Below are 16,878 nucleotides of genomic sequence, written 5' to 3'. Positions count from 1 at the left end.
TACAGATCTCTGACAGTGATTTCGTTAAGTTCTTTGAAAACTCAGGAGAGAAGGAAGAAGCCGTGTGTGCATTTCTCTGTTTCTGTTACTCAGAGGCTTATGGATGTCAGTCAGTTTGTGCAGAAGTGAGAATGCAGTGGCAGCTTTGATCCCCCTTTGTTTCTTTCTCTCTTTCTCCCTTGGTTTATCTTTAGTGGCTCTGTGGGTGAAGGTTCAAATGGCAAAGTTGCTCTTAACTGCACTTAAATGTGAATGGCACGTCCTTGTTTGCTGCCTTTTGATCTAGAGCTAAAAATAGCTGGGGAAAGTAGCCCATTCCCAGTGGAATAAACAGCAAGTGCTCCTGTCTGACCATATAACCTTGCATGTTTATCTTCTTTTCTTAGCTTTTGACACCTTATAGTCCCTCTCTCACTGTCAGTCCATTGTAATTCAGTTAATTTCATCAGGAAAAAAGTGCCATCGGCAGCATGGGAATATTCCACAGACACATAATGGAGAGGCTTTAATTATTTTGTGAGTTCATTTCTCACCGGATCTGATTGTTCGAGCCAAGCTTTGAGTAACCAAGGGCTGTGGGTCTGCATGCCTCAGCTTTTAAATGATAGATGAGAAATGCTATTATGGCCTCATCCCTCTGGAGTGAGCCATATGTAAAACCTGTGTGATGCATATTAAATATTGCATAGCTTGCATCATGGGTCTTTGATTGTATTGAAAAGTGTTCTTGCCTAGTGAAGGGGGTTTTGAAACCTGTTATGTTTGAAGTGTGTTAGGGACCACAGTCAGCTCTTCATGACTTCAGAACTTCTATACACCTCAACTTTTCCATCAATTATTTAAGGTAATGTAATTTCAGATTCTCTTTCATTATGTTTTGACATATTTCATATTCATTTTTAGTAAATTATAATTATCGCATGAGCAACTTAGCAAATCCTGCTCAGGGCTGCTACTAAATTACCCAGAGAACAAGAAGGTATTTTTAACAAAAAAAAAAAAAACAAAAACAAAAAAAAAACAGTCCATGCAAATTGTCTTAAACTGTGTCACCACTTAAGCACCACCTGCTTACCTAGCCATTGCAACCAATAACTTTGCAGAGCAAGTGACTGGGTGGTGACTATTGGCAGGTTTGCTACTTTATGAGTATAAGTAGAGTTGTCAAAATTAATGTATTAACCCGTGTAGGAATTTATCAACTATTTAGTTTTATTACCAGGTTTGACCAAAACTTCCTCCAATAATTTACTCTCTTTACACAGTCTAGTGATGTGTTAATGGTTTTATGTATTGATTTTAACACAGGTTATGTAGTGATACTGTTGTGTTCAGAATGTAGATTACATTTTATTTATGCTGAAATATGTATTAAATAAATATCATGCAGCGTTTAACTTTCTTGTGATTATATTTATATTTAAGATTATACGATTAAGAGGTAACACTTAAATTACAGCCTGCTAATTACTGGGTAAATACAGAGTAAGTACCTGTTAATTAATCCATAAGATAAAATAAGTACTGATTAAGTAAAGCGTATGATACTAGAAGTATCCGGTTATCACTCAGTATCTTACAGACATTTTACAAATAAGGCATGTAACTACATTCCATTGTACTTCTAAGCATAATTATAGATTATAAAATTTAATTAAAAGTATGTCCGTTTATGCAAGTGACTATTCCTTTCATTTTTTTATAAATACGGGATGCAGCTACTACTTTGAATTCACTGTAGTTCTAAATGTAATTATAGATCCTGTAAAATTGTTTACAGGGAAGGGCATGGTCAGCTACGTTCATTACAGGCACTAGCAGATTTTCATGGTGCTTTGTACTCATTAGATTCAGCACATGTGATTTACCAAAATAAGCATCATATACTTCTGAGATGTTTTACACTGTTCAGCCTAGATGTATTTAGGCATTATATGTACATAGCTGACTAATGATGAAATGGGTGTTTCTCTTCTGCTCACATAGGTACGGCAGGGAGTATGCATCAGTGTTTTCTTCCATATTCTATATGGATCTATAGTTACATTAAGAACTAAATTCAAAATAGTAGCTGCATTCTAAACTTGGGTGTTATGTGAAATGTTCAGCTAATGTTCTGCTTTTATTTAAACGTTCAGTTTAGATAAAAACACAAAACAGAAATACGATAAAGAATATGCTGGACAGTGCATATTTTAGTTTGCTGGCTGTGTTTCTTCATCTGATATTTAAAATTTAAAGTTCTTGATTTTGGTAATAAATTAAATTAAGAATATTTGGAATAGTACATTTCTTAGAAATGTCCCAAAGGCAGGAAAAACAAACAAACAGACAAACAAAGTCTTCTTTGTTCCATCAGTATGTGTCTCTCTATCTCTCTTCTCTTCTTGGTTTTGGGAGCCCCTGACCTGCCCTTTGTCTCTCTTTATCATGTCGCATTTGTTTCTATCTCAACTTTTTGTTTGGCTTTTGCACTCTCACTATCCTTTGCTCTACCACACCAGTGACAGAAGTAAAAGAGATGAGTAGAGGCAGTGGAGGAGTCCCTCCCCTTCTTTGAGATTGTCCCCTTTCCTCTAAATGTATAGTGGACTGTTATTTTTTTTCTGGGTTTAAAATGGCAGCTGTGTTTAAGTTGAAATTTTAAAGAAGATGGTACCAATATAACCGGTTAGAACATATTTTTAATCCAGTTCTATACATCTAACATTCCTAATAAGTTTCTTTATTATTCTCACAAATCCATTTGGGGCTGTCATGTTCTGTGTCCAAGTTCCATTAGATTAGCTGCCATTGTACTTATGAAAAACCACTGCAAATAAGCTTAAGTCTTAGTTAAGAGTTGAGACTCTTTTCATTTGTCAGTACATGCTTGTTACAAGACTACAAAGGCTTGAGTGGAGAATATCTTTTATTGGGTGATGTCTCACTCTTAAATCTTCAGATTCATTGGTATTACTACCATGCTCATAATGATGTCAACTTTGGAAGAGCACATGAGTGTTTTATAAAGAAAACAACTATTAGAAATATAATAGTATGAGTTATGCTTAGCCGGGATTGGAGCAGTCCTGGTATTTTTCAACAGTATTTGCTGCTTTCCTTGTTTACATGAGATACAGTGCAAATTCATACAACCGTATTACATTATAATTATGGTTCTTATTTTGTAACAGTGTAGTTTTTTTGGTTTGTCTTTGAGGGTTTAGACTAGTTCTACTGCTGTTGATCATGATGAAGTGGTTCTGGACGTTTAATGAATTAATCTTGTTAATGGACGTCTTTACAATTCTATTAAATGCTGGTAATGTATAAATTGGCAGTATTTAGAGTACATATTTATGATACTTTGATTATAATACCACACACCCATATTTCCATACTATGTAATACCACCAAATCACACACTATATTGTGGCTTTCACATACATCATGATTTTACTCTTGATACTCTTAATCTGCTCATATCAGGTCTTTCTCCCAAAGCAGGTTTCAGAGAGGAGAAATGAGAAGAGATGTAAGCGGAGAGAGAGAACAAGGAAAGTAGACTGGGCCGAAAAGGGAAGGGGGTGGGTGGGTAAGTGGGTGAAAGAAAGAAAGGATTCATTGTTGTGGGATAGCCCACGGACAGATGCAGAGTGGTGGCCTATATGCACCAACGTCTATGAGCTCCTCCATCACCACTCCTAACCTCAATCCCTTCAGCCTTCCAAACACCACCCATCCGGCAAGGTGGATTGTTTCAGCTGTCTGATTTGGTAGAGGGTGTGGATATAGAAGCGGGTTACATTTCATTCAGATGTATAAACATATGTATTCCTGTTTGTTTAACTAATTGGTGGTTTGGATTGTTTTGCTGGTATTGATACATTTTTAAACCAGTGGATTATTAAAGAGCATTAATTTGGCACTAGACCACAATACAGTAAACAAACGTGTGGCAATGTATGAAAATTCTTGGAAGAATAATTAATCGGCAAGCCCTATCAGCTTGTAGTGTGTTAAATCACAAAACACAAACATTGGCAAGTATGGATCATCTTGCGTAATCATAATATTAATTAATCTTGCTAGAACATTCAGCAAATTAAAAGAACTAAAAGAAGACGTCATCCTCCAACACACTTCCAGATCCTCCCTTCTCCACAAGTGCACTTTGGGAATTTCATCTTTGGATAACGTGGTTTTGTAATCATTCCTAAACTCCATCTCTGTAACAGCAGGCACTTTTAAACGTGGACACCAAAGAGGCTGGTGAATTCAGAAGTGACTCTGCTTATTTATTACCCCTCATAAAAGCTACATTTTAGTGATTACAGCAGCAATACTGCAACAGTTTTAATAGAAGTGCTGAAGAAACAGATCAGACTCATACACTTACGTTAATATCTCCCCCGGGGATGCTGTGAAAATGAACTAAATAGGTGTTTGTAAGTGCTGTCCATGTTTTCTGGCAAGCTTTTCACCTTGAAAAATGTGTCTAATTATCCCATATTCACAACTTCGGGAACAGACTGAAACAATCTGCCAACTATGTCTCCGTCTACCACATCAATGAACGCGGCAGGGATCCTCCCTCTTTTTTTTTCTTTGCCCTTTCACTCTTTCTTTCACGTTTCAGGGTCACTTCAGACTGAGTTAACCAGTAACATGAGGCCCATTGCCTCATATCACCATAGCAACCCAATTCTCTGCCAAAACATGCTCTATAACCATGTGTGTGTGTGTGTGTGTGTAAGATGTAAGGTGGTGGCGGGGGCTGTATGAGGCTAAACAAAAGGTGCTTAAAAGGGTGGAGTTCTCTCAAATGGTTTAGCAGGCTATCTCTGTCTCTCTCTCTCTCTCTCTCTATCTGTGTGTGTGTGTGTGTGTGTGTGTGTGAGAGAGAGTGAGTGAGAAGGAGAGAGAGAGAGCAAGAGAGAGAGAGAGAGAGAGAGAGCATGGCATACTTCCACTCCATTATCTTATTGTTCTTTAGTTTGTTTTATAATTGAATAAAGTGCTTTAGGGAAGAGACAGAGAGAGAGAGAGAGAGAGAGACAGAGAGAGAGAGACAGAGAGAGAGAGACAGAGAGAGAGAGAGCGAGAAGCAAGAGATGCCCTACTTCTTTGAGGCTATTTATCTATCCATCATCATAAACACTCTGGGAACTTCTCTCGCTCTCTTTTCACTTTTCTTTTCCTTCAGTTTACACAAGCCCATTTCTTGTCCTTTTCAATCTTATTGTATTTCTTTGGTTCTTCCCTGTTTCTTCTCTCTGCTTTTGCTCATCACATGCCCTTTTGCCTTCAGTTGTGACTAAAGCTGCCTGGGGCCTGCTAACTTCCTTTGTGCATGTGCATGCTGTTCTATGCTGATCATTGTAGGAAAAATGAAGGAATTGGCTAATAACAAAGAGTGAATTCAGGTAATATCAGGATAAAACTTTTTTTTCCTTTTTTAAACCAGCAGAAATTGAAACTTAAATAGATATATAAAATTAGAACAAATATGATTACCCAGATATCCTTTGCCCACGTACAATACTTCCCAGGGGCCTGATTTTGTTATAGTACTATTTTGACAGTTTAAAAAGCAAAACAATGGAATCAGTGGTCTGTTGATTTTTTTTCCCCTGTCAAACCCTCCCTTCCTGTCAAAATAGGGGGCTATCAGCCATGTTGAGCAACACATCTTTCTAAGATTATGTGGCAACTGACCAGGCAGCTTAGCATCAGTGCCATGCTCTGGAATTGCTTTGTGTTTTGTTTATTGTTAGTTTTTTTGTCTAATAGGTCTTGGAATTTATCTTGTTTCTTGTTTGGTTATGTAGTTAGTTTGCTACTAGGGTTGCAAAGGGGTAGAAAATTTCCGATAAATTTCCAGTAAATTACCTGTAACTTTCCATGGGAACTTTAGCTCGGGAACTTTGGAAATATTCCAAAATGTAAATTTTCCATGGAAATTTTGGGAAATTTATGGGAATTTATTGGAATTAATTGGAAATATTGGATTATTTCAAGGAAATATATCATACACTTCAATGTACCTTTTTTGTCAACAGCAGACATGAAGGCATAACAATACAAATAATAACTATGACATATGTGATATCATCGTTGGTGCACGTGGCATTTTTATGTTGAATAAAATTACTAAGTCTAAAAACACTAAAGCTAATGGTCTTCTAAGGTATAGGTTACACTACTTTACCAAGAATATGGACAGCAACTCAAATATACCCCCCCACCCCCATTTCATAACTTTATATTTATGTGTTTTATTGTATTTCGTGAAAAGAACAGGTCAGCTGGAGTGTCTGGCTGCCGCAAGTTCATACAAAAAATGCCCTTAATCCTAGACTCAACAGGCCTTTACTTAAGTTTTTTGTTGAACAGATCAACATAATGCCAAGCTTATGGTCATTGTTGTTTATGTTTATGGCTGACACATACACATACTTGTCGCCCTCACATGACAGATGGCGCCTCTGATATTTTTTAATCCCTAATGTGGGTTTACATACTTATCACACACACACACACACACAAACACAAACACATCTAAATACAAGTAACTCTCCTTTTCATTTTCTACTGTGGAAAGGCTTCCACGCCCTGACTAGACTGAGACTATTTTTCTTCTGAGCTGTTTTATAAACATTTGCTGCATTTTAGGCGCAAGCCACTATTTGGAAATCTATGCTAAATATTTTCTCTACCATAAGATCCTAGTATTTATGCACCACATATGTTTTCATATTTGAACAATATGGTTATAAGTATTTTTTAAATGAAAGTCAGGAAATAATCAATAACAAACCATCTGTAGATAATTATATTATATTTTTTTCCAACAATATAGCATGTAGTTTCCAAAAGATACACTTTGAAATTATCTGAATATTTGCTCCTTACAAATAATCTAATAAAATATCTATAATATTAAATACGGTTGTTACTGAGTTCTATGAACAATCCTACTGCATACCATCTTCCATAGTTTTCACTATGTGTTTTTGTGTTTTTCTATGAAAGACTTTGATTGTTTTATTAAAGACGTGGGAGTGTTAATTGTTGTATTTTATTTGACATTATATTGACAAATTATGAGATCAAACTGGAATCTAACATGAAAACGTCAAATTGATCCTGTTAATTATGAAGAGTTCACATATGACATAATACATAGGCCTATATAATTTCCCAAGTTAACTTCTAGGAATTTTCTAAATGTTGCATGTTCTTATTTTAGCTTATGAAGCATTTTTGTAAGCTAAAAGTAGTTACATGTAACTGAAACTGCTGAATCTCTGATTCCTCAGTGATCTACTTAACCTTGAGTTAGAGTATGTAATATTTGTAGTGGTTAAATATCTAAATATCAAGTCAACACAGAGATATCCACACAGTTACCCATGTTGATAATGAAATAGTAAGAGATTTGGACACACATCCTCACACAGACTCACATACTCCATGTAAACATGCACTCCCGTCAAAGCCAAGGTCAATATTCGTAGCCGTCATGTGAACCTCAGGGAGGGCCTGTCTGCATGGAACTCATCAGATTCTCATTGAAGCTCCTGGCCATTCTCCCTTTTAGTGTCTCTGTAAAGACAATGCATGTGGAAATGTTAGGAACGTGCACATTGGATTCAATATTAATGTTCTGTCTATAAACTAAAAGTGATCATGTGTGGCTCAAATTAAATACAACAAATATAAAATTCCTTTTCATTAACATAACTCCTTTGAGACTGTAGAGCTGAGAGGTGCATTCTGACTAACTTTGAGAGTTAATAACAGGAAAGAATGTAATATAATCCTAAACAGTGAAAAAGTATGTATTTCCTAAAGACAAACAGCAAAGAATCATGAGCTCAACCCATGAGCTATTCTTTTTCATGTTCCTCCAGGAAATGGACCTGCTTTTGTACACTGCTTCATGTATCATAGCTGTCTGATTATACATAATTAAAGAGTCATAAGGGTTCACTTTACACAAAGCTTTCTGGAAATGTAGTTGGATTACCAGTTTTGGACTTGAAACAGTAAATAACAGGGGATTTGGGAAAGTTTCTAGTGTTTTGACCTGCAGGTTATATTTTCAAAGTGCTACCTGTATTACATGTTCATGTCACTGTTCATTATTGCCATCAATTAATGGGATGTTAAGGGAATACCATAAAATGCAACTGCAAAGAGAAATGAAAGCTAACAGATATCACACTGCCAGAGATTAGTCTGAAAGAGTGCAGCACAGAGCAGTTGGCCTATGTCCCACACTCAGCATGTCTGTAGTGTTTCAGATGCCAAGAAAGTTGTTTGGAAGTCAAATCATCCACTCACTCACATCCCCGCCCCACCTCCCACTCTCTCTCTCATTCTCTCTGTCTCGCTGTCCCTCTCAAACACACACATACTCTTTTTTTCATTCAGTCTCTCTCTCTCTCTCTCTCTCTCCCTCTCACGCCCACTCTCACTCTCTTACATTCACATAAACACACCTCCCTGTACACTATTAGAATGGCACTCACTATCCATTTGATTGAATTCAAGCGGAAATCCCAACCACTCAGACAAGCTTGAGAAAGCCCTGTATTACACACAAGCCCAAGCAGCCTGTCCCTAACTGGGTCAAGGTCATCTCCCATAGAAACCTCCTAGACCTCATGTCTCATGTCCACATTATCTGAGAGTACTACTTTCTTTCTGAACTTTGGCAGTACATTTACAGCATGTATGTGTGTATATGGACATGTGTGTGTTAAAGAAAGATGGCTGTTTTGTTGTGGTGGGGAACCCCACTGACCTCAGTGCAGCAGATCAGGTTTTATTGACTCATCTCCGTAAGCACACAGTGCTACACCAATAACTTTAACATAACACTACAATCTCCTACATTTGTAATATGATAAAATTAAAATGAAATTTGCTCTGTATAAAATTGTTGAACAAATACAAATACAATGAAGTCTTAAACAGACACAAACCAACTCCATTCCTTTACACACCCTAACCATAGTGACTACCTCACTCAGTGCTAGGTTTTCTAGCAACAATCACAAAAAAACACACTCATCCAAACAGCTGTGGTAAGCATACCTACTTGACTCAGCACTAGTTTCTACAGTGCAGGATTTTTGGCAATATGGGAATAAGTATTGAATATATTTTTAAATATTAAGGTTTCAGTATGCAGTCTGTCTCACTAATTTACTCACTAGTCTCACACGTACTGGGCAATAATGTTTTCCACTATAATATCCAACAACATAGCAATTGCCTCTTCTTTTCTACCTAGTTTCATCTAAAAGTATAAGTTCAATAAAGATTTTTTTTTTTACTTTTGACTAAAGTAAGTGCCTCAACACCCATTTTCAGAGAAGCTGATTCTATTTACAAGCATCTCTATAAAACATATGCAAATCTACAATCTTTTAGATTATAAAGCAGAATGGTTCTTCATAACACTGAAGTTTGAGAGAAAAGAACCCTGCAAAATCATCTAGCTTTTTGGTTCAGTTTAATTTCCTTTTAAATCACATTTGCATTTTATTCTTACTTATTTATGAAAGTTATGTTGGGAAATGTTACTTTCAGTGGGGCCTGACCTTTCCAGATAGTGCATGGGCGTTTGCATACACACCTTTTAATTGTTTACTGGGACATTTTTGAAAAGAAACAACAGCGGGAATGCATTAAACCTTTAATATTTCAGCACACTGGCACTTGAATGAAAAGATAAAATTTTTAAACACTGTTATAAACTCCCATTTTACTGCTTCTCATATTAAGTGCAGAAAGAAGTTATATATAGAAACATCTCAACCCATGAGCTGTTCTTTTTCATGTTTCTCCAAGAAACCTGCTTTTTGTATGTCACTGCTTCACGTATTCTAAATATCTGATTATATGTAATTACAGACACTCATAAAGGGCTCACTTTACATGAAGCCTTCTATAAATGTAGTTGTCCTATGGCACGCAGTTTAAAGAACATTGCTTACAAACATTTTAATGTAGCAGTCCAAAGTTTACTTTGGGTATAGGTTTAGTGGCTTCGGGACCAGTTCATGATGTCGAGTAACATTCTGGACAAATGTTTAAAACAAAAATCTGACCTGAATTAGTTACTGGGCAGGCTTAACAGTTTTGGGTGGAACTTCTGAGAATTTCAAATCTGTGTCTTTAACCAAATATGGAAAGATCTTCAATGTTTGAATTGAAGATTGACCAAAGAAGGTACAGGTCTGGGGGGGTTGATCTCTGTGATATCTGGGTTAGTTTTGTTTGAGGATGTGACATGTTTCTCTTGAACAAAATCATGCAGTAATATCAAGATCACTTGACACTCTAGACTTTTAAGAAGGCCAGGCTGTCAAGCTTGGACTTAAGCCAGCTGAATTAAGATATTATTATTATTATTTTTATTGTTCTGTACTATTGTATTATACCATACAACACTGTCTTACTACGACAATGACAACGTCGATTATACAAAATTTTGAACTTTCATTGTCAATGTGTCGTTAAAATCCTTTGCACAGAAGCACCCTCTGATAAAAAAAACCCAAAAACAAATGTCCTTATTACACAGTCCCCTAACTATCATTTTCCAGAGCTAATCCAGAGTTATCATTTTCCAGAGATTTTCAGCCGTCTGCACTCAAACATTCTCGGTAAACACCAAACCAAACACACTGCTCTGTCTTGTATGTTCACACCTGGAGCACAGCGTCCTTTAAATCTCTACCTTTTACACCACTGTAAACATGTAACATCACCACACATTTTGTCTTTCAAAATCACTTACAATCTCAGGGGAGGTGCTGCATTGGTGAAAATCTCCTAAAACATTGATAAGGCTCTCTCTCCCTGCCATAGTCAACATCCGTTTATTTCCTGCTGAGTGGTTACGCAATAATCCTTTTTGTTCCTGGCATTTGAGAGTTTAATTGTGTCTTTGTGAATTCAAAGCATAGGGTGTTTCTTCTTAAATTGCACAGTTGCTTTGAACTAAGGAGGGGGATCAGATTACAGCTCGTCAGCGAGTCAGACATGATTGACATCTCTGTAAACCAATAGTAGGGATTCAGACAAAAACAAATTCAATTAGATGGATGAAAGCAAAGACTTATTTTTCAGTCCCTCAGTGAACCAATCAATGTCCCATATAGCGTCTCCCCCACCTGGTTGTGAATGGCATGTGAGTTTCAGGTTTTGGGGTAAAACCGATTGCTCCTATGACACTTTTAAAATAGAATATCTGATAAAAGTTGTCAAATCTTTTCCCCTCAGTACAAAGTAAATGGCCATTTTGATGACCAGCAAGATTGCTCTGAGTAACACTAAAGTCTCCTTTCTCATCCTTTACTTACTGAAACACTCTCCGTTAAGGAATGGCAGTCTGCTGGATCTCCTCCTGTGCAGACTCGTCTTCAAAAGTGAAACAGATCTTTTCAGCTCAGAATGTTCTGGGCAAAATATTACTTGCCCAGGTGCAGAAGAAACGGCTTTTAAGACAAGGCTTAATCTGTAGGCATGTGCTCTATGGTTGCAGGAGATGGGCATTTGCCCTTGACTTATCTTCATAAGATCAACAATATGAAAATTCCAGTTACAGATTAAAGCAATATTGCTTTAATAATTTCAGTATGAAATAAGGATGGCACGAAAAATATAGCACTGGTTTCTTCCCACAGTCCACTAACACACGTTGGTAGGCGGATGGCTGTGAAACTGCCGATGGGTGAGTGACTGGGTGAGTGTGTGATGCACTGTAATGGACTAGTGCTCTGTCCACGGTGTGTTCCTGTATTGCACCCTGTGATTTCAGGTAGGAATTGACTTATCAGTTCAGCTGGTAAAGAATGATCAAGCTGATTGTTACGCAGCATCAGCTAATGTTCAGTGACATTCAGCATATAATAAGAAAAGCGAGTGAAAGACTGGAAAGATGAAATGTAAAGAGAGATTTTAAGCAAACCAATGAAAAAGTGGAACACTATTTTATTGCACTGGAGCAATGAGGAGTTATTTGTACATCAGTTTGGTCATACTGTGAACAAAGGAGGATGACCTCTGGCAGACTGTGATGGCTAATGCTCCGGGGGCAAGGATGACACTGACAGTTGTGTTGTTTTTGAGAAATCTCCTGGCTTCATATTTGTGAATAAATCATTGTCAAATTACATCTTTTATTTATTCATACACAATATTAAAAATGTATCAAGCTAATTAGAGTTCATTATAAATTCATTTTCTCTACCTGTTTACTGTTTCATATCATAAGTGCTGTTAGTTGCCTGCTTCAGGCTTAATTTCCAAATTATAAAGGGTGTGATGTTCATTCTCTTAAATTTGTCTTGCAGTGTATGTTTGTGGACACCTAATTTATCCATCATTTCTTCTGTAAATAAGGGCATTAATAGGTAGGTTGCCCCCTTTACTGCAGTGAAAACATCTGTTGTTTTGGGAAGGCTTTGGACTAGATGCTGGCTGGTTTCTGTGATGATTTAATGTTGAGTCAGGTCCTGATGTTGGGTGATTATTTCTGGATCACATGCCTCTCCAACTCATCCCATAGAAATTGGATGGTGCTCCTTCACACAGAGAACATAGTTCCTGTTAGCTTTATAACTCTCTAGTTGATGTTTGATATTTAGCATGGTGACCTTATAGGGGACATATGTTTAAAAAAAAAGTTAGCTAGAGGGTCTTGGGCTTGTACCAATCTATGAACTGTGAAACTATACAAACTAAAGTCTGTTTTTTGATCTGCTTACGTCTGAAATCATGTGAGCCTCTCCAATCACAGCACTGTTAAATAAACAGAGCAAAACCAACACAACACAAAGTGCAGGGAAATAAAATTGCTGAGTAAATATTAATAAAATATGAATGGAGAAGAAGCAGAACTCACAAATATGGCAAAAAATATATATAAATAAATCTGCTCCTCACTCTTGGGTTCATGTGCCGAACTGCGATGTGGCTCATTTTAAAGGAACAGAGGCTGAAACAGGTAATTGTGTACAGGGCTGTTAGACAGGGAAAAATGGTGCTATGATGTTTAATCCTTGTGGTATTTTGACCAAACCAAACTGTTCCCTTGTGGATAAGGGTAGTAGTATAAGTTCTATGGAGAATTCTTTTTATTATTATTATTATTATTACATTTCTTTCATTTATTAACTCCTCTTAACTATTGTCATAACCAGGTAAGTCATTCCTAATATTAGGGGTCTGTTGATGCTTGTCTGAGTATTTATTTATGGTCTATAGACCTCAGACACTACTTAATGAAAATCCATCATACAAATGACCTTAGCTGTAGACACATGCTTTTAAATAACAAGGTGTAGAATGAAAGCTTTCAGGCTTGCTTTCAAGATTATTACCACAAATGAAAATGATCAATCTAATACACCACCTGTGCCGGAGACTGGACTGAACATGCCGTTTGACTCCAAGCAAACAAGTCCTAAAAGAAATTTGGGAATATTTCCAAATTCCACTTATGCATTCATTAGCTGCTCCTGCCAAATACTGGAAAACACACTTGAATTATCTAACATTTGCTAGACCAAAATGATCATGCACTCAGAATTAAGATGGCTGGGATTTCCGTAATCACATCAATGATATAAAAGGTATTGTAATTGTTCTTTCCAATATTATATAAGTCCCCAGAAGCAGAGCAATATTTACAAAGTTTTTGAGGTGGTCAGAATAAGCATCTGACCCAGTTCTGGTTTGAAGCCTCCTCCCACGTTAGTGCAGTAGGTAGCTCAGTCAGAGCTGCTGGCAGCCCTTCAGGCTCCAGGATTGTGTCAATGTGCCCTTGAGCAAGACACTCAAGTAAACATTTCCCAGAGGTGCAGCATTGTTAAACCATTCCTTCAAGACAGGTCCATAAATATCTTCTTTGTACATTCCTTGCAAAAAATAAGGGTTGCCTTGTAAGCTCATTTCTTATGTTAATAATAAGAAATATACCATACTTTTTAAAGAGAAATTAGCTGATTACTTTTTTTTAACTGTTCATATCAAGCTAAGCAGACTACAGAGTGCAGACAGCCTTATAAATATAAAACGAATGAAAAATGCCTTTGGCACACCCTGAGGAAGGGCGCCATACAGATAGGAATCATCTGCTGAGGGACAAGGATGCAAAATTCAAGAGAATATTGAGAAAAATAATAATACATATAAGTAGGGCTGGGCAATAATTCAATATCAATATATATCGCAATATAAAATGTTTCAATCACAATGATATTATTTATAAAACTAATTTAATATTTCAGTATACATTATTTATTGTCACTGACACTCATTACAGGATGCTGCCATGAGGTAATTGTACTCAATTTTAAAGTTAGTTTAAAATATTAATATTGACAAAGCCAAGAGGTTTTTGATAAAAATTGTGACCATATCGTCCAGTCCTAAGTGTCTGATGCCCTCTGATGGACCGGCGCTTAGTGATTAGATACACTGTGATCTTGAAGCTCTTTCAGAATGAATGAATGAATGGATGAATGACTTCTGGATCACAGTCACAAGGCCAACTGATCTCAACAGTTTTAAAACTGAAAGATAAAGTTAATTTAAAAAAAAAAGATTTGTATTTCATGTTATGTTTTGGAAAATCAGGACAAACTTCAAAGAAAAAAGCAAATGGTTTATATTTTCGTGTACAGCTTTAGAACAGTTGCAGTATGAGAATATTTCTATATTTAGTTGTGGAACCTTTTAAGAGACTAGAGAAATGTAGGTTGAAGCCGGGAGAATGTAAGAGGTGAATGAAAGTGTCGGACAGAGAAAGAAATGGGTAGATTTAAAAGTTGTATGGATCAGTGGCAGTAAGAGCAGCCTTAGGAGTTTCATTCGAGGTTTAGTGTTAAGCTTTGATGTGAAATAAAGCTGACAGGGCAGTTTTAAGCTTCTGTGTCCTTTTGCACAGATACAGTGCGTTTCTGGTGCACGCGAACAGTACACTGACTTATTACCACAAACACACACAAGTACATATACACACAGACAATCTCTCCCTCACACCACAACAACTTCAAGGCTTTGTCATCCATTGCACACAGACTGTTTGGCTGTCATGTCCTGTTCTTACAGCCTGCCTCGTACACTCTTTAATATTCCCCCTCTTGCTCCCTCGTTCTCTTCCAGCTTATAAAAGATAGACAGATCAGCATTGTACGCCTGTGAAGGAGAAAGCCTGCCACAGTTTACGTGAGGACCTGACATCAATAATGAATACCTTTAGTCTTCCAGCAGAAAGTGATTCGTCTCCAGAAAGTGATTCAATAATGGCTCAGAGGACCTTATGTTCCAACACACTGGGCCAAAATGAAAGTCATTCAGAAGAAGAGTTACTTAGATGGGATGAACACGTTCACAAATAATTTCTTGCCAGAGTGGCCTTATTTTTTTCTTTATTTAAGTAAGTTAAGAAAGCATATGCCCAAATGACTTTGGTTTATGCTGCATTGTCTCTTAGTAGTGATTCTACAAATTATTGGAGAAATACAAAATTCAAATATTGAAATATAAAAATTCTGGAGAAAAAACACTGATAAACAAACTACACCAGTCATCAAGATCAGTGAATGTCATTTTGTAATCAATCTGGTCACTAGCTGCTGTTCCACCTTTAATAATACAGCCACATTAAATAGCCTATGCACTAGAACGTCTGCCACTTTTAACGTCACACAGAAAAAGAAATAAAGCTGACATATTCTATACAGTTCTGGGATCTTATTCTACACAGTTCTGGGATCTTAAGGAAACCTCTGGACAAGCTTTGGTCAAAATACCACAAGGATCAAACACCACAGTAGCGTTTTCCACCTGTCTAAACTGCCCTGCTCAGAATGATCATTTGCGGTGCCTGTTCCTTTAAATGAGAAAGAGCCACCTCCCAGTTTAGCTCGAGAGCACAGCAGTGAGAAGCGAGGAGCAGACAATTTTAGCCCTTCACTCTCAGTTCTGTTTTTTCCACTTAAAAATACTTTTATTAATTTGTTCTATTTATGAAAATGAAGTTAGCATAATGCACAGGAATATTATCACTCAGGGGTTTTTATTTAGTGCTAATGGTCCATGGCTAAAAAATGGCATACTCTACAGTGAGAGTGGGCTGGAGAGACAGAGAGAGGGACAGAGGTCAAGATGAGAGTAGAAAACTGGCATGTGCCCAGGCATGAGCATTAAAGCCATTTTACAGTTAAAGTCAGGCTTTAAGAGGAGCTTAATATATATGTTTACAAAATAATGAATTTACCCCCTCCCTCACTGTTCCAAAATGTTGAATAGCCTCAGTTAAAACATCTCCCGGATAATTTCTGCCGCAGAATTAAGTTGTATCCATTCCTGAGCTGAATTACAAACGGCATCAGTGCTTAGAGATCCCAAGATGCTCGAGCTTGCCTTGCTTAGCAGATGACATTGATCCGCTGATATACTTGGAAACAATCCAAAGCCTCTTCCTGATCTCCCTCCATTTAGGGCAGATGTTGTCAGGCATGGCTAATGGAAGCAATAAAAATGAGAGTAATATTGGTTATTAATAATTTTAAAATATAGAATTAAACATATAAAATGACTTCTACAGAGTCAAAACAAATTCTAAATATGGAGAAATTGACCAAAGATCACAAACTTGAGTGCATTATTGTGCTTTACATAGGAAGACACCTAAGACCAGAGGTATGTGCATTTTCACGGGGTGGCTGGTGAGGGCTGAAGAAGCTGATAATTTCTTATTTTTCACAATGTAATTTAGTGACATTGGTTTATTTTATAATAATTGGTCAAAATTAGTCTTACACGAAAAACGTAGCATCACAGTGCATGTACATTTCGTTATTCGGT

The 16,878-nt window shown here is 36.9% G+C and overlaps 1 protein-coding gene across 1 annotated transcript in view; it reads left to right on the top strand.

Moving 5' to 3' along the window:
- si:dkey-34e4.1 (carboxyl-terminal PDZ ligand of neuronal nitric oxide synthase protein) overlaps positions 1-16,878 on the top strand; it is a 55,032-nt gene that overhangs the window by 8,671 nt on the left and 29,483 nt on the right. The gene's annotated exons all lie outside the window — the stretch shown is intronic.

Source organism: Hoplias malabaricus, chromosome 2 (genome assembly GCF_029633855.1).
Source record: "Hoplias malabaricus isolate fHopMal1 chromosome 2, fHopMal1.hap1, whole genome shotgun sequence".
Lineage (NCBI taxonomy): Eukaryota > Metazoa > Chordata > Actinopteri > Characiformes > Erythrinidae > Hoplias > Hoplias malabaricus.
This window is presented reverse-complemented; position numbering and strand designations above follow the sequence as displayed.